The sequence below is a fragment of the Amblyomma americanum genome, chromosome 11, assembly GCF_052857255.1.
Source record: "Amblyomma americanum isolate KBUSLIRL-KWMA chromosome 11, ASM5285725v1, whole genome shotgun sequence".
In the NCBI taxonomy this organism is placed as follows: domain Eukaryota; kingdom Metazoa; phylum Arthropoda; class Arachnida; order Ixodida; family Ixodidae; genus Amblyomma; species Amblyomma americanum.
In genome coordinates this window covers 67,150,869-67,172,371 of record NC_135507.1, presented here as the reverse complement: position 1 = coordinate 67,172,371, position 21,503 = coordinate 67,150,869, and the positions used below count along the sequence as shown (strand labels likewise).

Here is a 21,503-nt window from a genome sequence, read left to right as displayed (position 1 = left end):
TTTTTAAGGAATCAAACCAAATCCAATCCGTGATTTCCGCGCATACTGAGAGAAGCATACATACATTGATATAATTTGTGAGAAACCAGGGGTTATTCATAGGCTCTGGTTTCACTCATGCGTTTATTGTATTCAGCAAAATGTCTCAATATCTCCAGAATTACCGGCAAGAGGTGGTCACTGAAAAAGTTTTGTGCTGTCAATTGGCCCCAGAGCAACAGCTGCCATCCTCATTCTTTTACGGTAGACACGTCGAATCAACGTTCTTATGTCTTGCTTGCAGCTTCGATACACAAAATCGTAGAAATCTTCCGATACTTTGCGGATAAGGGTTGCATTGTATTCAAATCGCTTGAAAACTGTGAAATTCTGAAATGGTAAGGACGACGCTGTTTTCACGACGAACTCCGTCACGAACACGCTGCCCGGTAGAAAGAGCGCTTTTTCTGAAACGACAAAAAAACGCATTCAGTAAAACACCGAAGCAGGCAACTTCCGGCGTCAATCTGCCAGCCCTGTGCAGTGGACGCATACCACCGCAGTGGGATTCCTCATCCAGTTACCCACCAGATAGCAGTGATCTCCGAAGTTTTAAGTTAGCACGCGCTCCAGAAACAAGGGTGTTCTATGATATTGCCACGTAGTCGTGACGGCAGTAAGAAGGGTTTGAGACGGAGAAAAGTTTTCGAAAAGAAAACTGTTTATGGGGCTGACTTTCACCGACAGCGGACTGAATCACGAGGCGGCAGCGAAGCGACAAGCGTGCTCGGCGGTCATCGAACCGACTGGCCCGCCGCTGTCGGCCGTGCTCAATGTAAAGCTGATAGCGGACTTTCAGGAGAAAGCGTGCAAAGTTACTAGAAATTTCTGGAACAACATAGAATAAGCTCTGCCTGGCTGTGATCAATCGAGATAAATCTAGTCGTGCCTCGCATCGCAAACAAAGCGATGAAGCGGCGTGCCGGCGGCTTTGAAGAATAAACAAAAAAACACTGCAAAGATTCGCGGCGTTACTCCTCGCTCAACGAAGCCTCGACCCAGTTCATTAAAACAAATAAGGGGACTAGCATCAAATAAAATGTATCGTACGAAAAGAAACGCAGAGTGCGGAAACGCGTCGACGTCCTTTAGCGTGCATAATGGGGCTTTAGACGGACGACATGGACAAATTCTGGTCGTACGCAGCGTTGCTGGGATGCGCTCATTGCGCATGCTCCAGTTCACCCAGCCAACGAAGAACCTTGTAGGGTAGGGCGGGGTAAAAAGAGACAAAAATTTGTAAACTCCATACTATTTTTACTCTTTTATTTCAAAACCCGAAAACGTTGTACAGGAGCCTTCCTTGGCATCTTAGCTAAGTGGTCCGCAAAATAAAAAAGCTTGCAACATCACAACTATGAATATTCATCAATTATAAAATGTTCCATTTGTCTCATTTTGCTCCGACCCACGGGGCAAAACGAGACATCAGGTGACAAAGCAAGACATTTTGTCAAAGCCAAACAACATCACTTCTTGCACTCTGAGCACATGAATTACAATCCATGGCGTCCTGCGCACTCTTCGTGAGCTCACTCGTGACACATCGTGCATTGGATCCACACAACGAGGCGCTGTATTGCTCCGTAATTCTTTGCACACGAGGCACTCTCAGTCACATTTATTGCTTGTTGATCGGTTCGCGGAACGTTTTCCTTTCAGTGCGATATCCTGCGATTGAACACTGCCACCAGAGCCCTTTCGTTCAATTTCCCGCTTCGTTTTCTTGAGGCCTTACCTGACTCCTTGGGAGTTTTTTGCTGCAGCTAGCTTCGCCTTTTAAGGCGTTGAGGTCAGAGCGGTGTTTGATTCCGACTTCACTCTTTTTGCTTTTTCTATAGTAGGTACAGGAGAAAGAACTTGAAAGGTCGTGTCACTATGAGCGGGCTCTTCATTATCTTCGGGAGAAGTAGGCGGAGAAAAGAGCGCGGAATTATTGGCGTTGACCGCAAGTCTGATGTCCCGCTATACTTGCCAATGGCGCTTCATCCAACATAGGATCATCCAGCGGCGCACGAGAAAATGGCCAAACACCACACTTCCGCATTCCATTGGCTAAGTTTCTGATGTTTTCTGATCGTTCAAAGGCTTTGCTTACCAGCTCACCTACATTCTCCATCGTGATGCGAATCCCAATATTGCTCAGCAGCCACTGAAGGCATGCGTTGTTGTAGGCAGCTTTGAAGGCTTTGAAAAAGCTTATGTCAAGTGGCTGTAGCTCGTGTGTTTAATCCAAGCTGCTTCCAAAGCACGTACGCCCCATGCTTCTGCTGTCATTCTGCTCGCCATTAAATGGCATCCTTAGTCACAGAGAAGGGTTTCGGTGCAGCGCGAATAGAATGTTTTCGTTGGCGCGCGCTTTCTAGAGCCTTCTTCATTTGGCCTCTCCCCATGCAGCCCTCGTCGGCTTTTGTTTGTACGTGCGGTCCATTCTAGAAATTGAGACAAAAAATCGCTCCAGCAGAGACTGCAATTGCTTGCTCCGAGTGACGAACTGTCGCGTTTTGGCACTTCCATAGGCTCCTACTCAATCAATTTTATAGTTATGAAGATTACCACATAGGGAACTGTAATTATGTCCACAGCTAGCCAAGGAGATGCACTAATAGCACTAATACGCATCTTGCCGCAGTTGTTCACGGCTATGCTGCTGCACTGGTCCAAAGAAACGGGACGTCCGAATTTCCTACCTTTTTGGCGGGACAGCCACTCCACGAAAATCACAACAGAATTTTTCCCTTAAGTGAGCAACGCGAGATTTCCGCCGTTTTTAACATACATTTAGTGGACACTTTCTGGCACCGAATAGTTGTTGAAGAAACCTACTTAATCTAAAAGATTTTACGCGAGATGTCGCTACACGAGACATGTCTCACTTTGCCTCATATCTCATTTTACCCCGCCCTACCCTATGGGCCGAAATAGTGGCGCAAGAGCATTTCACTCAGTCCACGGCGGCGAATGGGCGTCCAAACCCTGACTTGGCCTTTTGGCTTGTATTCCGCGTTGCGTCTCTGTAGGGTCTAGCGTCTGGCGTCAGTCCGCTGCTGGTCTTTGAGTCTTAATCGGGCAAGTCTTCTGGCTTCTTCTGCGCGTTGAAGGTAGGCGGTGACGTCGACGTTCTCTTCTTCGGTGACGTTGGGTAGCTTGGCGTCTACAGTGGTCATGGCCTCCCAGCCATAGACGAACCTAAAAGGCGTCATCTGGGGGGTCTCCTGCACTGGGGTGTTGTTGGCAAAGACGACGTAAGGCAGGATGACATCTCAGGTCTTGTGTTCTGCATCAACATGCATGGCGAGTATATCGGCGATGGTTTTGTTCAGGTGCTCGGTGAGTCCGTTGGTCTGTGGATGGTATGCAGGTGTCCTCCGGTGGCTGGTGGGACTAAACGGCAGGATAGCTTGCGTTAGTTCCGCCGTGAATGCTGTTCCTCTTTCCGTGATTACCACATCGAGGGCGCCGTGTGGCAGGAGAATGCACTCCACAAAAAATTTGGCGACTTCTGCTGCTGTTTTGTTCGGTAGGGGTTTTGTCTAGGTGTAGCGGGCCATGTAGTCGGTCGCTATGAGGATCCACTTATTTTCAGACAATAACTTTGGGAAAGGGCCAAGCAGGTTCATGCCGATCTGCTGAAAGGGCCTTGAGGGGGGTTCAGTGGGGTTCAGAAATCCTGCTGGTCGGGTGGGAGGTGTTTTTCATCGCGGATATTCTCGGCAGCTTTTCACATATTGACAGTGCAGGCCAGTTATACTTGTCTTGAATGCGGCGGAGGTTGCGAGTAAATCCGAGATGTCCAGCTGTCGGCTCGTCTTGTGGATCGTGTAGAACTTCTTCGCGAGACAAGCAGGTACAACAAGGAGGCATTCTGTTTTGTTCGATGCGAAGTTCTTCATGAGGACACTATTCTGTGCAGAGAAGAAAGTCTTCGCTTGAATGAGGGGGGAGGAGGTGAAGAAACTTTGGCTTCCAAGCACTCGATAAGTCATTTTAGGTCGGGGTCCGATCCTAGCTGCTGTGCAAACGCGCTGGGGCTGATGGGTCCCAGGAAGGCGTCCTCACCGTCGTCCGGCGATGGTGCATCTACAGGGGCTCGTGAGAGGCAATCGGCGTCAGAATGCTTGCGTCCTGACTTGTAAATGCCGGTGACATCAAACTCCTGGAGGCGCAGACTTCATCGAGCCAGGTGGCCAGAGGGGTCCTTCAAATTGGCAAGCCAGCACAGCGCGTGGTTACCGCTGACCATCATGAACGGTCGTCCGTACAGATAGGGGCGGAATTTCGACGTAGCCCTGATGATGGCAAAGCACTCCTCAGTCGTCGAATAGTTAGCCTCGCCCTTGGAAAGGGGACGGCTAGCGTATGCGATGACTTTCTCCAGCCTTTCACTTTTTTGAACGAGGACGGCGCCTAGTCCCACGCTGCTTGCGTCGGTATGAACTTCAGTATCGCCGTTTCCATCAAAATACGCGGGGATCGGTGGGGACAGTAAACGACGCTGAAGTTCTTTGAAGGCTTCTGGTTGCGGCGCTTCCCTTAACCTCTTCAGAACCCTTGTCCCTCTACAGGTTCATTTGCTCTCAGATCCTGAGAAGAAACGCAGTTTATGTAGAACATATACCTATATATAATTGAATTGGTTTTTGGGGAAAGGAAATGGCGCAGTATCTGTCTCATATATCGGCGGACACCTCAACTGTGCCGTAAAGGACGGGATAAAGGAGGGAGTGAAAGAAGAAAGGAAGAGAGAGGTGCCGTAGTGGAGGGCTCCGAAACAATTTTGACCACCTGGGGATTTTTAACGTGAACAGACATCGCACAGCACACGGGCGCCTCAGCGTTTTTCCTCCATAAAAACGCGGGCGCCGCGGTTGGGTTCGAACACGGGAACTCCGGAGCAGTAGTCGAGCGCCCTAACCACTGAGCCACCGCGGCGGGTCAAGAACATAGACCTAGTGTCCCCCTCGGAGGACAAGCTCTGTGGCACCACCTGTGAAGAGCGCAGAGAGATATCTCGCTCCGTAAAGAAGACAATATGGCGGGAGTAAACACGAGATTGTTTTACATGCGACAGAGAAATAAGACGCAACCCCTCCAACTTTACAGCGACGTGTTTTGTTGAGGGTAGCGAGTTCAGCTCCAGAGAATGATGACCTGGATCTAGATACTTGACATACAGCTCATTTGTTAATTATGACTAATAAACATTTTTTGCTTTCAAGTTCTGAGTGGCGTGAAATTCTGACAGCGTTTGAGGATGTCTACAAGAGCATGGGAATATCCTGAACTACCCAAGAAATACACACATAGGAACCCAAGTGTCCCTGTAGGAGACATGCATTTTCAGTCAAGCCGAAATTGCGATAACTGAAACTTAAGTTTATATATGTTCTGACATTCAAAATAGAAAGCATCATGTGTGAAATTAACATTTCCGATCGGACATTTGTTCTCAGGTCTCAGTAGGATATAAATGGCACATCTGCCTTCGTCAGTTGGGTCAGAGGCTCGGCGATGCTAACGAAAAATTTTTCACAAATTGTCGGTAATATGAGCACAGTCCGAGGAATGTGCGCACTGCTTTTTTACCGGCCGGTGGTGGAAACTGTTCAATAGCAGCTGTTTTCAGCGGGTCTGGGCGTACTCCCTCCTTACTAAAGATGTGGCCTGGAAACAGGAGCTCTTCGTAGGCAATGTGGCACATGTCTACAAGAGCATGGGAATATCCTGAACTACCCAAGAAATACACACATAGGAACCCAAGTCTCAATGTGGCACTTCGCTTATTTCAAGGTTAGGCCAGACGACTTGATGGCGTGTAGTACTGTTCGGAGTCTTTTGAGGTGTTCTTCAAATTTCGAGGCGAAGACAACGACATGATCTTTATAGACCAAAGGAATTTGCAACTTCAGGCCTGTCAGCACTGTATCCATTACTCGCTGAAAGTCACTGGTGCGGAACTGAGACCCAATGGCATCACCTTGAACACAAAGAGCACATCGGGAGTGATGAATGCTGCTTTCTCGCGATCTTTTTCGCCGACCTCAATTCGCCGTTGGCTGCTCTTGAAGTATATCGATCAGAAATACTTGGCGTTGCAGAGCCGGTCCAGTGGGTCGTCAATGCGGGGGAGGGGGTAGACGTCCTTCTCTGTAATGTTGTTCAAGCGGCGGTAATCCACGCAGAATCGATATGCGCCGTCTTTCTTTCTCACTAGGACAACCGGTGAAGCCCATAGGCTGTTTGAAGGCTGAATGACGTCTACGCGAAGCATTTCCTCCACTTTGTCCCGAATGGCTTGTCGTTCTCGCAGCCACACACGGTAAGGGCTCTGAGCGAGAGGTCTGTCGCGCTGGTAGGTTATAATGCGATGCTTGGCAATTGGCGTTTGTCAGACCTTCGGCGATGACGAAAAACACTCACTGTAGTTTCAAAGCAGGTTGCGAATCTGGTCTCGTCTGTTCCGTGGCAGGGCTCGGTTGGTGTCGCAAGTAGGCGAGTTCTTTTGGTCACGCGAATCTTCTGCGGATGGGTTGGAGAGGGCGGAGGAGTCTCGTATGTCGTTTATTTCCTCGAAGAAAGCAACCGTCGTTCCTCTGTTAATGTGCCGGTATTCTTCGCTGAATTTAGTGAGCAGTACATCAACCTAGCCATTTCGGAAATGTTGCGATCTCTGTTGCGAAGCTGATTCTTGGGTCCGCATGTTCCCCTCGATGACGGCTTCAGCGTTAATGGCTTTCATGGCACCTACAGTGACAATAAGGCTTGAACTGGGTGGGACGCCCAATTCTTCCTCCAGGGCACTCAGGGTAAAATGATTTTCCTGAGTTTTCATCTAAGGGATTGCCTCCATCAAAAGCTCGATCAGCTTGGATCGCATGTCGATGATCGCCTGATGCTCATTAAGAAAATTCATGCCCAACTTCACTACGCGGGAGCATTGTGGTAGCACAACAAAGGTCGCAGGATAGGTATGTCCTTTGACAGTCACTCGCGCTGTGCGTCACCCTGATGGCGTGATGAGGTGGTCCCCTGCGGTGCGAATTTGTGGGCCGTCCTAAGCCGTTGCGACTTTTCTCAGCTGCGCAGCGAATATTGCATTCATCACGGAGTAATCGGCTCCTGTGTCTATTAGAGCGCTAACTTTCCGGCCGTCGATAACTACTTCTAAGTTTGGACGCCGTGGCTCTTGCGTTGCCCGTCATCCTCGGCGTCGGGTCACAGCTTCGTCGCGTGTGAGAATCCTGGGTAGATATTGTCGTCGCAGCTTTTCTTGGTAGCGGCATTGCTTTCAAAGCGGTTCACGTCGTGGTCGAGGTTGTCGTTGTATCTGGCGTCGGCGTGTCCGGGGCGGCGTCTTCGTGCGGCGTGGTGGTTGGAGGATCTTCGCTGTTTCGCTTGGGAGCAACCTCACCTCCAGAGTTTGCTATGTTTAGTTTCCCATACGTGGGCTGGGAGACCTTCCTCGTACCGCGGCTGTGTAGCTGCGGCGTGGCGACGCAGAGCGGGAGGCTGACTGCGATGGTGAGCGCAAAAGGCGGTTCGGCGTTCCTCCGGACGCTCCTCCGGAAGGCGGTTCCCTCGGATGTTGGCCGAAACTTGGTCGTGGGGCTTCAGCGGCCAATCATCGAAGTTCGATATGTCGGTACGGTCAGTGACGGTTTGGTTGGGTTTATGGGGGTTTAACGTCCCAAAGGATATGAGGGACGCCGTAGTGGGGGCTCCGCAAATTTCGACCACCTGGGGTTCTTTAACGTGCACTGGCATCGCACAGCACACGGGCCTCTAGAATATCGCCTCCATAGAAACCGAACCCGCGTCTTTCGGGCCAGCAGCCGAGCGCCATAACCATTGAGCCACCGCGGCGGCTGTCAGTGACGGAGAAAATGACCAGCCTCAGCGCAATGGAAGCACAACGGCCGGTTGTCGGAAGTCCTCCAGATGTTGGACTTCGTGGGGCTTGAGCGTCGCTCATAAACTAGGCGGGCGGGGGGCAGGGAGGAGACGTTCGGGAACTAGTTGCTCATGTCGTAGAGGACGTAGGGGTGGTCGTTTGGGATGAGAAGTGTGTACTGCAGTGGCGTAGGTCATGGCCTAGGGTTCTGTGGACGTCTGGGTACCAAGTGTCTGTTGCAGTTCTTCCCGGGCTCACATCCATAAATGCAGCTCCTTGAGGCTCTGAGGAGAACGGCAGTAATCGGCGCAGCTCCTCGCGGACGATTTCGCGGATAGATTCCTGCAAGTTATCACTGGTGGTAGTCGTCGTGTCCGCACGGATTTGTCTGAGAGAAGGGCGGTTATACTGTCGAGTGTGGACGTAGAGGGTCTTCTCGATCAGGCATGCTTCTTACATGGAATCATCGACTGCTTTTCGCGGCCGGCGGACGAGGCTGGCAAAGAGTTGTTCTTTTATGCCGTGCAGTGAAAACTGAACTTTCTTTTCCTAGGTCGTTTTGGGCTTGGCGCGGCGAAATAGGCGCTTCATCTCTTCAACGTAACCGTGGAGGGGATGGGACAGATTCGTTTGGAGGCTAGATTCTGGACTCGAGGAGTCATTCGGCTCTTTCTTGCCTCACGACACTGGTGAATACACTCGAACGTTCCTTCTTGCATTGCTCCCATTTGGTTAGGGGCGACTCGAGGTTTCGTACCACGTGCGTGCTGAGCCCTCTAGTAAGAAAAATACGTGTCAAATTTTTGCCGCATCGTCACACTTGTTGAATGATGCCACGCGCTGAAATCGGTCCAACCATTCTTCGGGGTCCTCGACTAGGGATCCATTCAAAGTTGGCGGCACCCGCGGCTGTTGCAGTATGATCGGTGTCGACATCTTTTTCGAGGTTGTGGTGCTTGTAGCTGAGTCATTTCGTTGTCAGTTGTGGTCTGGCAGGTTTCAGAACTCAGGCTGTTCTCCCTGGAGACGTCGGCTTGTTCGGTGAACTGGGGGTTCGTCCTCCGATGCGAAGCGCAGGGGGCTGGTGTCGCGACTTGAAGGGGGCATCTGGAACACGGAAGGCTACACAGCACCACCACCCGATGCCACGTAGTGGTGACGGCAGTCAGGAGGGATGAAGACAGACAAAAGTTCTTCGAAAAGAAAACTCTTTATGGGGCCGACTTGCCCCCACAATGGACTGAATCACGAGGCGGCGGCGAAGCGACGAGCGTGCTCGGCGGTCGTCGGACAGAATGCCCGCCGCTTTCGGCCATGCTCAATTGAAAGCCTATAGCGAACTTTCAAGGTAAAGCGTGCAAAGTAACTAGAACTTTCTGGAACAACTTAGAATCAGCTCTGCCTGGCTGCGATCAATCGAGATAAATCTAGTCGCTTTTTGCATCACAAACAAAGCAATAAGGTGGCGTGCCGGCGACATTGAAGAACGAACAAACACTCCAAATATTGGCGGCAATATTTACATTCCACGTTTTCCTTCTCGCCTGAATGCACTTGTCACGTCGGTGTGAGTCATTACTACGTCTCATAATGTTTTTTACGTTCGATGTTCTTCTCACAGATTAAAGAAATTTTATCGAATGTAAGCTTTACAACAAGTTTCAGTTATGTTTTAGACGATCTGCAATTTGAATGGAATAATATTTCTTTCCCTATGTCTACCGCCAACAGTTTGTTATAGCAGCATCGGTCGGTGTCTTTCTTTCGCTATTGGCGCCCCCGCCTCACCCTCTGTCACACACACAGTCCCGCGCTTCAGAGAATCCTGCCTGTCCTACGTCCTCCCTGCAGACCTGGACAGCACAGGACTCCCCCTGCCACTTCCTTTGCGCCAGAACTCCTCAATTATGTTTTCTGATGACCACGTCAAGTAGCGCCAACCTCTCCTCCGTACAGCTATTCCTCCTCACATATCTTTCCAACTTCCGGTCTTGAATGGAAGCGGTGCCATTTTGTTTCACAGGTCTCGGGGCGAGTCTAAGGCTGCGTTGCATCGCTGTTTTCAGTCATCTTCGTATTGCTCTTTGGGTGCTTTTTTTACAAACAGTGCCGGAAAAAGAAGCACATCGCGCCAGTGCATCGCGTCTGCATGCCATGACTACGCTGTGCGAAAAGCGTTGCAATTTCTGAGCGTTAAAGCCACGAAGTTGACCGACGCCGACAGACAGAGATAGGAGCCGCTGCTTGTTGGTGCCGTGGTGCGCCTTCGCACCTCGGTGATAACACCGGCGCTCTCGTTTATGGGCTTGTATCATAGACTTGTATTTGGTTGATCAACGATGTGCGCGACCGTGATTAACATGTACGCAGAACAGAAATCGGAACCGGAAAAGCCATATGCGCATACGGAAGGACGGCAGCGGCGCACTCCAATGTTCGGCGTTACTTAAAAAAGCGCCAGCGACAATAGAGGAGCTTTACTTTGCTCGGCCCCACCTTGGCTGTCATCGTATAACCGGCCAATGTCACTGGAGGAGGGAGGGAGGGGGGCGCCACCACCTTAATGATTTGGTTTTTGTGAGGGTTTAACTTTCCAGAATGACTGAGGCCGTGAGGGACGCCGCAGTGGAGGACTCCGGAAATTTCGACCACCTGGGGTTCTTTAACATGCACTGACATCGCATCTTACACAGTCCTCTAGCATTTCGCCCCCATCAAAATTCATCATCATTCGGACACAGCGGGGATCGAGCCAGCGTCTTTCGAGTCAGCAGCCGTGCGCCGTTACCAATGAGCCATCGCCGCGGCGCTGACACCACCTGGATTGGATTGGATTGGAGCAAACTTTATTTTTGCCTGCAGTGAGCGCTCGCGCGTCCCGACGAGGGCCTACGTCGTCTAAGAGGTTGCCGTTACTCGGCGCGGGTCTCCGCTTGCCGTTGCCGGCTCGCTGGGTCCCTGCCTTTCGAGCGCCCCGAGGACCTGCTGGACGGCCCATAGCTGTTGGTCTTGGTCGTTGCTCTTCGCGGCTGCCTCCAGCCGCGGCGGGATTGTTCTTGATCTTGCTTCTATTGGATTTTTGATGCAGTCCCACAAGATGTGCGTGTGATCTGCCGTCTCCCTCGGGCAGACTCTACACGTATCGGTCGGGTAGGTCTCGGGGTACATGCGATGCATCAGTCCCGGGCTCGGTAGCGATCCGGTCTGGAGCTGTCTCAGTAGTACCGCCTCCGCTCGACTCAGCCTCGGGTGCGGGGGTGGGAGAATCCTGCGAGCCAGGCGGTAGGCCTTCGTGATTTCGCTGTAGTCCGTCATGCGGTCCTTGGCTCCGAACCACGTCGGACGGTGTGTTGCCGGGGCGCGGTTGGTTAGCGCTCGCGCCGCTGCGTGTGCCGTCTCATTGTGGTTCTCCCTGCGTTCCGACGCGTCGCCCGCGTGCGCCGGAAACCACTTGATTCTTACTCTTCTGTCTTGCAGTTTGGTCGCTTGTAGTACGCGCTCTGCCTCCCTGCAGACTTGGCCTTTGGCGAAGTTTCGCACCGCCTGTCACGAGTCACTCAGCACCGTGTAGCAGTCTGCGTCGGCGATGGCCAGGGCGATGGCCACCTCTTCCGCTTGTTTCGCTCCGGCGGTTCTCACGCTCGCTGCCGTCCTCGTGTGCTGGTCGACGCCTCTATGACGACCGCTGCGAAGGCCATCCGTTGGTATCCGGCCGCGTCCACGCACCGCGCGTGCTCGTCGTTGGCGTGCAGGTCGATGAGAGCCTTGGCCCTCATCGCTCTTCTTCTCTTGTTAAACTCGGGGTTCATGTTCTTGGGTATGGGGTCGATTCTGATCTGGCGTCGGACCTCTTCAGAGACGGGGAGCTTCATCTCCGCCTCGTTCGAGTGTCCTATTCCCAGGTCGTCCAGTATCTTCCTCCCGGCCTTGGTCGTGGACAGCCGCTCCAGTTGAGAGGTCCGTTGCGCTTCGGCTATTTCTTCTAGCGTGTTGTGCATTCCGAGTTGTAGGAGGCGGGTCGTGCTCGTGGACTCGAACAGGCCCAGCGCCGTCTTGTACGCTTATTTGTTGATTACATTGATTTTGTTGCGTTCGTGTTGCAGCCATCTGTGGTAGGCTGCAACGTACGCGACGTGGCTGATGATTAAAGATTGGACGAGCCTGATTAGGTTCTCCTCTCTCATGCAAGCCTTCCGGGAAGTGACTCTTTTGAGGAGTCGCATAACTTTGGCCGCTTTTGCCGTGAGACGGGCGATGGTTGCGCCGTTTCTTCTATGCTTTTCGATGACCATGCCTAGGTCATGATTTTGCTGACCTCGGGGATAACGTTGCCGGATTTTGTTACGATTCTGATTTTTTCGCATTCGCGTTGTCTGGTCTTGCCCTGCCATTGTTGGTAGGTGGGAGTATGAGGAGCTCCGATTTGCTCGGCGAACATCTCAGTCCGGTGCCTTCCAGCTGGTCTTCTATCGCGTCGACGGTGGCTTGCAGCGCGCCCTCGATGTGGGCGTCACTGCCGCCGGTCACCCACCGTGTGATATCGTCCGCGTAGATGGTGTGCCTGACGTGTTCGATGTCCGCGAGCTTCTCGGCCACTCCGATCATTACCAGGTTGCACAGCATCGGCGAAATGACCGATCCCTGCGGTGTGCCGGTGCTCCCGAGCTTCTTCTCTTGCGTTTGTAGGTCGCCTGCTCTTAGCTCGGCGGTCCTGTCCGTGAGGAAGTCCTTGATGTAGTTGTATGATCTTTCGCCCATGTTGAGCTTAGAGACTTGGGACAGAATCGCCGAGTGTTTCACATTATCGAAGGCGCTCTTTAGGTCAAGCCCCAGGATTGCTTTGTTCTCGCGGGCGCTGCCGCCATCGTCTATGATTTGGTATTTGAGCTGCAGCATCGCGTCCTGCGTGCTTAGGTGCTGTCTGATGCCGATCACCGTGTCCGGTACAGCCCTTCTCGTTCCAGGTAGTCTTGCCACCTGTTGAGCAGGACATGCTCCAGCACCTTGCCCACGCAGGACGTGAGCGAGATGGGCCGGAGGTTGTCCGTGTCCGGTGGCTTCCCCGGCTTAGGTATCAATATAGTCTTGGCTGTCTTCCACTGCTTTGGTAGCGCGGCCGCTCTCCAGCACATGTTGAAGTATTTTGCGAGGTTCTCAATCGAGCCGTCGTCGAGGTTCTTGAGCGCCTTGTTCGTGACGAGGCCCGGGCCAGCTGCCGACCGGCTGTTGAGGTCGTGCAGGGCCGCGCGGACCTCCTCGACTTCGATGTCACGGTCGAGCTTCGCGTTGGGTAGGCCGCCATACGGCGCGTGTTGCTCGGTGGGTGTAGTGGGCAGGAATTTGTCATTGATGCGCCTGGTGAGTTCGTCGGCGCCGTGTACCGAGACCGCCCGATGTATGAGCTTGGCGAGTCTGTCCCTTTGGTCCGACTTGGTCTTGGTTTCGTCGAGCCGGTGCCGCAGCAGGTTCCACGTCTTCCCGCTATACATCTGCCCGTTTGCCGCGTTGCAGATCTCGATCCACTGTGTCGTGCATAGCGAGTGGCAGTGCTCCTCGATCGCTCGGTTGACCTACGCCATCTTCTTTCTGAGTCTGCTGTTAAGTCGTTATTTCTTCCAGCGACTGAGTATCGACTGCTTGGCTTCGATGAGATGCGCTAGTCGGCTGTCTACTTTATCAATCGCCGCGTCCGTTTCAATTTCTTTGGTCGCGTCGCGTACGCTCTTGGTGATTTCGGCCGTCCACGACTCTGTGTCTTCGATTTCGTCGTCAGCGTCTGTCATATGGCTTCTGGCGTCTCGGAACGCATCCCAGTTTATCCATCTGTGTGTTTTGATGCTGGTGTCGTTGTGTTCCGGTATGCTGATTTCCACGATGGTGTGGTCGCTCCGAGGTCGGTTCCCGTGTTTCTCCAGGTGATCGCGCCCCGGAAGTCATTCTTGACGAACGTGATGTCCGGAGTGGTGTCCCGGGACACAGATTTACCGATTCTCGTCGGATGCGTCGGGTCCGTGATGAGGGTGAAGTCGAGTTCCATGGCGTCTTAGTACAGGTCGCGGCCCTTTTCTGTGTACTTGTTGTAGCCCCAGGCTGGGTTCATCGCGGTGAAGTCGCCGCAGACAATCAGCGAGTTGCGGCCTGCTGCGGTGCTGGCTCTGTGCAGTATTGTTTTGAATATCTGTTTTCTCTGCGATGGGTTGCTGTAGATGTTGAGCAGAAATATTCTTCCTTTTCTCTTCTTGCCCGGGATGATTTCGGTGAGTGTGTGCTCGATCTTGATATTGCTTTGCAGCTCGTGCTCAACGAACGTGAGTCCCTTCCTGACCAGGATGCACAGGCTTCACCCGTCGGGCTGGCCCTTGTGCACTCTGTAGCCGCGGAGGAACGGTGCGTCGGTGAGTTTTTCTTGTAATAGGATCACGTCCGGCTTGCGCGCGGCATGTGCGATGTCCTGTCGGAGAGCTATTTCCCGCCACTCGACAAGCCGCCAGCTGCGAGAAAGTTAAGGACTCCATCAGAGAACCGCGCGCCAAAATCCAGAGACACCCGCTGCTGCAAGATAAGCCTCAGTAGGAAAAGGTCACCATCACGTGATTGAGTCAGCTGGGTCGCCGCAGCTAAAGGTAACAATATAAGGAACGCGCAGAAAATCACCGAAGCCACGAAGAAAGACGATATAAACAAGGTGCGAGAAGCCAACGAGACCTTAAGACAAGAGAACGCGGCGTTGCGAACAACCATCAACAGCCTCACGAGAGAGATCGCCGAGATCCGTAAGTTGCTGCTATGCAACAACGAGCCTCTACAGAGACCCACGCCAAGCACAAGCAAGGCCGACGAAACAACCATGAACACCCAGGACACAGCCGTAGAGGAACCGGCACCGAAGGAGCGAGCCGTCGAGGCCACGCGCAAGCAAACAGAAAGCGATCGAATCGACAACCCCGGGGCCAAATTCGAAGCGAGATTCATTAAACTCGAACAATTCATCACGGCTAACATCGCAGCAGTGACAGCAATGAAGCAAACAATGGAGACCTACAAAGCCGAGAACACGAACAGATTCGCCTACATCGAAAGGACCCTACAGCCGATAGTGAGCCACCCGACGTTTGCGCCCCTCTTCGCGCAACATCCACTCAACCAGAGAACCACGTACACACCAACGCAATCATGGCCGCCAACGCAACAACAGCAGCAGGCTTAACAGCGTGGCAGTGGAACTGTCGCGGCCTCGGAAGGAAGAAGGCAGTCATCCAACAGCACCACCTGCAGGAATCCCTGCGGCTTTCATGGCACGCTATGAAACATTGGCTTTTGAATAAAAGAATAGGGGCAGTAACTGTCTCAAATCTCTGTGGAGACAAGGGAAAGGTTAGATGAGGGAGTGAAAGAAGAAATAGGCGTTATATTGGAGGGCTCTGGAATAATTTCGACCACCTGGAGATCTTTAATGTGCACAGTACAGGCATCGCAGAGCACATGGGCTCTCTATGGGTTTCGTCTCTATCGAAACGCGGCCAAATTCCAACGCGGATACTACGACTCAGTAGCACGCGATGGCACACTCGCATTGAATGCAAACGGCACCGCTTCTCGCGTGCTTTTGAAAGCGCAGCTTGTGAAAGCGCCTCCATCGCCCGATCTCTCAATTAGGGCAAGCAATGCGGCCGTGGTGTTCCCGCCTTGACAAGCCACATGTCCTTTCACCTCACTAAAGATTAAATGTACGTTAAACTGTTACATTTCTGATATCAACACTGCATCCTGGTTTCCTATCTTCTGTTCAAACGAGAGAAGACTTCGAACTTTCGATTGCTTAAGTAAAATTCCCGTAATATTTCTCCGCATGCAGGATGCATATATGAGCGGGAATGTATAAAATATTCCAGAAACAAACCTGCACCTCCCTTCATTTAAAAATCAACAAAGAAAAGTTGTTTTCGATCTTGCTTAGGCTTTTCCAGAGAAGCAGATTTGACCAAGTCAGCTACGCTGTTATGCGTCCGCCCAACCAACCGAGCGGATCGTTGAATTCGCGTACATCGACCTATAGAGTAACATGAAAGTTGTCATTCCTGTGTTTAGACCCCATCGATATTGATGTAGCTCTAAACCTAGAGGCATGATTTTTAAACACGTTCAGCTTGACCACGATATTTTTAAATTTGTATCTGAAATCAGGCATTGTGATTACTCCTGTATTGTGCAGCATATTATCCCGCAATGCATAACAGGTGTGTGCACCAAGTTGTCCGGTTCTATTTTCTGTTAGAACAGCTAGTATGTAATATAGTCTTGAGACTTGTATGCCGCTAGAACGCCGACGTTTCTCTTGTTATTAGCGGACGAGCTAATCTGTCACTGTTCTTTCAAAGCACCCGACGCGTTCTGGTCTTACGTGTGATATCTATCATTTCACAGTCAAACGATCCCGATAATATAGGCATAGAAATAAGTAGTTTTTATTCCTACCTGAAAAGTGACAGTGAGAAAATTAACAATTTGGCCAGGTTACTCCAGATAGGAATTATGCGCTTAAGCCAGTTTTTTTTTCTTCCGTCATATTCGGTGTGAGACTCGCTTTTTAGGGTCATCAGGCTTTGGAAAAAAATCACGTTATACTGTACATGGGGCCTTAGGTCTAGCGGAATGCAAAATTGTGGGGACGCTACACTTTATATAAGTGAGCAATGCGATAGCGGTATTTTCCTAATATAGGCCTATGGCGCACGGACGGATGTTGACGAAGACAACGACACATTGAAATTTCTGCGACAGACTGGCAGTTACACACGGCATGGTCGGCTGTGGTGATGACGTGCTGATATAATACAGGCGCCAGCGAAGGTGATCTGTTTGAGCCGGTGTGAGTACGAACACCTCTCGAGGACAAAAGGAGTTTTTTTGAGGTCAAGCGGTCTTCAGACCGACATTCTTAAACAAACATTTTTAAACAGAGGTTACTTGTACGAGACGTAACTTGAGCATTCTTGCATGCTAGTTGGAACATACTTTTCGAATTTCTAGCTCAAACAGACGGCGACACAAGCGCTGTTTCCTGATCAATTTGTTTCTTGGGTAGTCGTCTTTGTGCGCTAGAAATACGTAACTTGAACGCTTCCCTGAAGTATCAGTACTTTGTACTGCTTCCTCTTAATGTGGTATTAAGAGGAGAAAAATATTAATGAGTTGAAATCTTTTTCTTGGTGATTTGACTACCCGTGCGGGTATAGTCAGCTGCGCAAGTCTGTTAATACTTATTAATACCCTTTAGAAGATCGAAACCCAGAATGATGGCGAATAATGGCAATAACATTTCTTAATTGGTTACTACATCGTAACAGACTATAAGATTAAGATTTAAAAAAAGAAGTCTATAATTATTACAAATTATTCTTCTCGCAATGGCAAGAAAACTAAGGCTAGGTGATGTTTATTACATTGCCTACAAATAAAAAGCTTATGGTGGCACCTTTATTTAGCGATAGCAGTCGGTCGATTTAAGTCAACACAAATATTATAGCTATGGTAATGAGAATATAGGACTTTCTTTATTCCTATCGGTTTTTTCCTCTCAGTTTTATTGCCGTAATGAACTGCTTCATTTTTAAAAAGAACCAACTTTTTTGCAATAAAACAATAATTCTCAAAGCCCACTTACCCGAAAAATTAGTGATGATGAAGTATATAGATACATAAGCAGGGTTCCTAAACTCTGGACCATATTCTTCCATGTCTACTTTGATTTTAAATTGGTCCGTGACATCTCTTCCGTAGGAAAGCGTGCAGTTGTAGATGGCAAAGCACCCAGCGACGGGTACCTGGCAGAATCCGCCAGGACTTTGCCAGCGCGTAAATTGGCACACATTAGTGTCCTCTCTGTGCGGTAGAGTTCCCCTCAAGAAAAGTTTTCCATCGGATAGGTTGAACCTGAATAGCGTGTCGCTCTCATTGAAGGGGTTGCGTACGGAAAAATAACGGTCCGGCAAGACCGGAACTCTACGTGCGAATAGGCTGGTAAAAATTTTGCCCATTATGCCTTCCTTGTAGTGCGCACCTGAACCTGGAAAAAGAAACAGAACATTCTGGTGCAATTAGGAAGCTACACCACAAATGCTAACAACCTTACCACTTAATTTCTACAGATACTGGCTTTCGCTCTCGAAATTATGCAATTATGTGGAATTTTTATCAATAAAAGTCAATGCCTTGAGTGTTGAGCTGCAGGTTGAGATGAGTGGTAGTGGGAGCTGAAAACATTGGCCCCCGCTTTAACTGATTAAGCTTAGCTTTGTTCATATTCGTTTACCTTTTAGTTTCTTTTGCTTACTGTATATTTGCTAAGCCTTGTTTTTCGTTGACTTTGGCTTGGTTTATTACTACCTTGACGTGGCGCGAGCCTCGTGACGTCATTACGACCTGCCAGCCGCGGCAGGTGTCCACCTGCCCCTTTGATTATGAGCAAACTTCCGGTCGTAGCAAGCGGCAGTTGACTGGTTGTGAAGAGGTTGCTCGAGAAGAGCAACCTAGGTTTGTCAAGAGCTCTACCGGAGGCTGCGCCTGTTACGCCGAGTATCACCGCGGCAGACAACAGCATTCCTGCTAGTGGGCAATCTAGTTCTAATGCTGTAAAATAGTTTATGTGCCTCTGTTCTATTAGAGACTCAGCTATCTGCTGAAGGGTGGTGCAGATTGAGGCACAGCTTTGCCCCTCTACCACTATATCTACTCAGTTAATGCACAATATGGCAGCGGACAGCCTAGAAAGCCGTTTCAACGACCTAAGAAAAGATGGCAAGCTGTTTGGGCAAGTCATCGAGAGAACTGCAGCGCGCGCTGAACTGGCGGCTGAGCTAAAAGATATGCCTTGAATTCTGGGCAGTGTATCACTACGCGAACTATATGCTTTGTTCGTTTCATGGTTCTCATCTTTCACAACTAATATTTTGAGTAGCTGCGTCCTTATAGAGTGTTTCTAAAGCGTCTTTTTTCATTAGGTTATGTGCTTTTATGAGATAGCATAAAAGCCCCACGCATCCACACCCATCGGAAGTTTAACACTTCGCCACGTGCAATCCGGCATGTAAAGCGGACGGCACCAGGGCGCACCAGCTGCCAAGGCTGGTGCACGGAAGAGCCAGCTGCTGTCTGCCACCTGCCACGAATGTCTTGACTGTAGACAAAGAATTTCCCTCGCTTCTTCTAGGGGAGAGGAGGGAGCGACAGGTAGGTGCGCGGCTACCGCGGGAAGAATCCTGTCATCTGCAAAGGTTGGCAGACTAAAGAGTCAGCTGTTACCCGCAACCTGTCACGTTTGGGAGGTTGCGAAATGGAATAAGGGAATCCCTGCCTAAACTTGTAGGGTTTTGGTTGGGGTACGTGGCCGCTCAGAGGTTCTTATGCTATCGCATTTTCAAAGGTAATGTAATTAGGGGCCCTCTTAGCTTTTCAATCTGCTCGGAGAAGCTACTCTTTGCTTTCTGATTTAAATAAAGTTGCGGATAGAGTAACTTCAGTAATATTGATTCTTGCTCCTACCTTATCCTTATACTGCCATGCGTTTCTTAATTACGAAATATTTTTTTGACACCACAAGCATTTTGCTAACCGTTACCTTTACCACACAAGAGTAATTGGGCCCAGCTTGAAATGACAACACCAAGAGACGATGATGAAAACCTAAGTATCGTTTATCTCGTCACTATGCGCATCAGGCAGACTCTTAATGCGACTATGTAGAATTTTGTGCAACGTGCGCAAGGGAAGGTAAAGAAGAAATGCTCGGCACTGTGCATTGTCTGAACAGTCCTGAATTGAAGTAAAGCGTTTATCTCAGTCTTTACTTGCAACAATACTTCCTCACAACAGCGAGCGTCTAAGCAGAAAAAAGACAAGTAAATAATAAACACGAAGAAAGGTAAACCATTTCACCTAACCTAATATTAATAATTAATAATTGTTTTTTGGGGGGGAAACGAAATGGCGCGGTATCTGTCTCGTATATCGTTGGACACCTGAACCGTGCCGTAAGGGAAGGGATAAAGGAGTGAGTGAAGGAAGAAAGGAAGAAAGAGATGCCGTAGTGGAGGACGCCGGAATAATTCAGACAACCTGGGGATCTTTAACATACACTGACATCGCACAGCACACGGGCGCCTTAGCGTTCTTCCTCCATAAAAACGCAGCCGCCGCGGTCGGGTTCGAACCAGGGAACTCCGGATGAGTAGTCGAGCGCCCTAACCACTGAGCCACCGCGGCGGGTTCACCTAACCTAAGAAGTAGATTCAAAGGATTAGCTATTGTACGGTTAGGGCGCTTTTCTATGCTGAACAAAAACGAGATTCCGCAAAACTGACAAGGAGAATGTTGTCAGAAAGCACCTGGCATGTGTCAAGACGATTTCACATTCACTGGTACATGTGCGTGTACCAACTGTTCCTTGGCCCGTGTGTGTAATTTGCTTTATTATTTTTTTTCTGAGCACTGGCAACTTAAATACCGTATCATGCTGGTTTTCGACAAATTAACATTTATAGGTGGACCGTATATGCGATTTCGCTAGTCACTGTTTTTCAAAGTCTTGCTACAATAAGCAGTAGCAGTGTAGGCATTCACAGAATATAAAGAAATATCCACCAATGTTTTGATACATGTAGGGTAGTCGTTGACTGTTGACCACCAATCTTCTACATGTTGCTGTCACGAAGTACTTGCACATTTAAAAATGGTGTTGAATTACTGCCCCATTCACCCGCCGCGGTGGCTCAGTGGTTAGGGCGCTCGACTACTGATCCGGAGTTCCCGGGTCCGAACCCGACCGCGGCGGCTGCGTTTTCATGGAGGAAAAACGCTAAGGCGCCCGTGTGCTGTGCGATGTCAGTGCACGTTAAAGATCGCCAGGTGGTCGAAATTATTCCGGAGTCCTAGACTACGGCACTTCTTTATTCCTTTATTCTTTCACTCCCTCCTTCATCCCCTCCTTTACGGCGCGGTTCAGGTGTCCAAAGATATATGAGACAGATACTGTGCCATTTCCTTTCCCCCCAAAACCAATTATTATTATTTCTCGAGAAAGGTTTAAATTTGGCATTTTCATACATTTTCTAGTAAAATACGTAAATGGACTGTAAGAGGTGAAATATTTAAACATTAAAAAGTAGCTTATGCGCTGATACATTAAACCGCTTGCATGTGGTAATTAAATGAGCGTTTTGAGAAGAATATTCCTTTGTCCAGCTTATCGCGCGTGCGCTTCCCACTACAGACACTTTTTTCGTGCAGCAGAACCCATGACCCGAGGCTCTCTTGCACGACATAACGCATGACTAGAACGCTTATCGCTCAACACAGAGTTGTGTCGAGCGACAGAAATACGACAAAAAATTGTGTCGCCCGCAATGATCGGCTTCCTCCTTGCATGGCAACTGTACTTTTTATGCTTTTAAATTTGTCGCTTGCCTTGCTCTAGACGGCGATGGTTCTTGACGCTTTAATGAAATGTGAATCTGGCTACGAGTTCAGAATTAACTGGCAGCATATCAAATAGGCAGTCTTGAGACATCGAGGGCAA

General features: G+C 49.9%; 1 pseudogene; it reads right to left on the bottom strand.

Moving 5' to 3' along the window:
• Positions 1-10,828: 10,828 nt before the first annotated feature.
• On the bottom strand, positions 10,829-12,826 carry LOC144109678 (uncharacterized; annotated as a pseudogene).
• Positions 12,827-21,503: the final 8,677 nt, after the last annotated feature.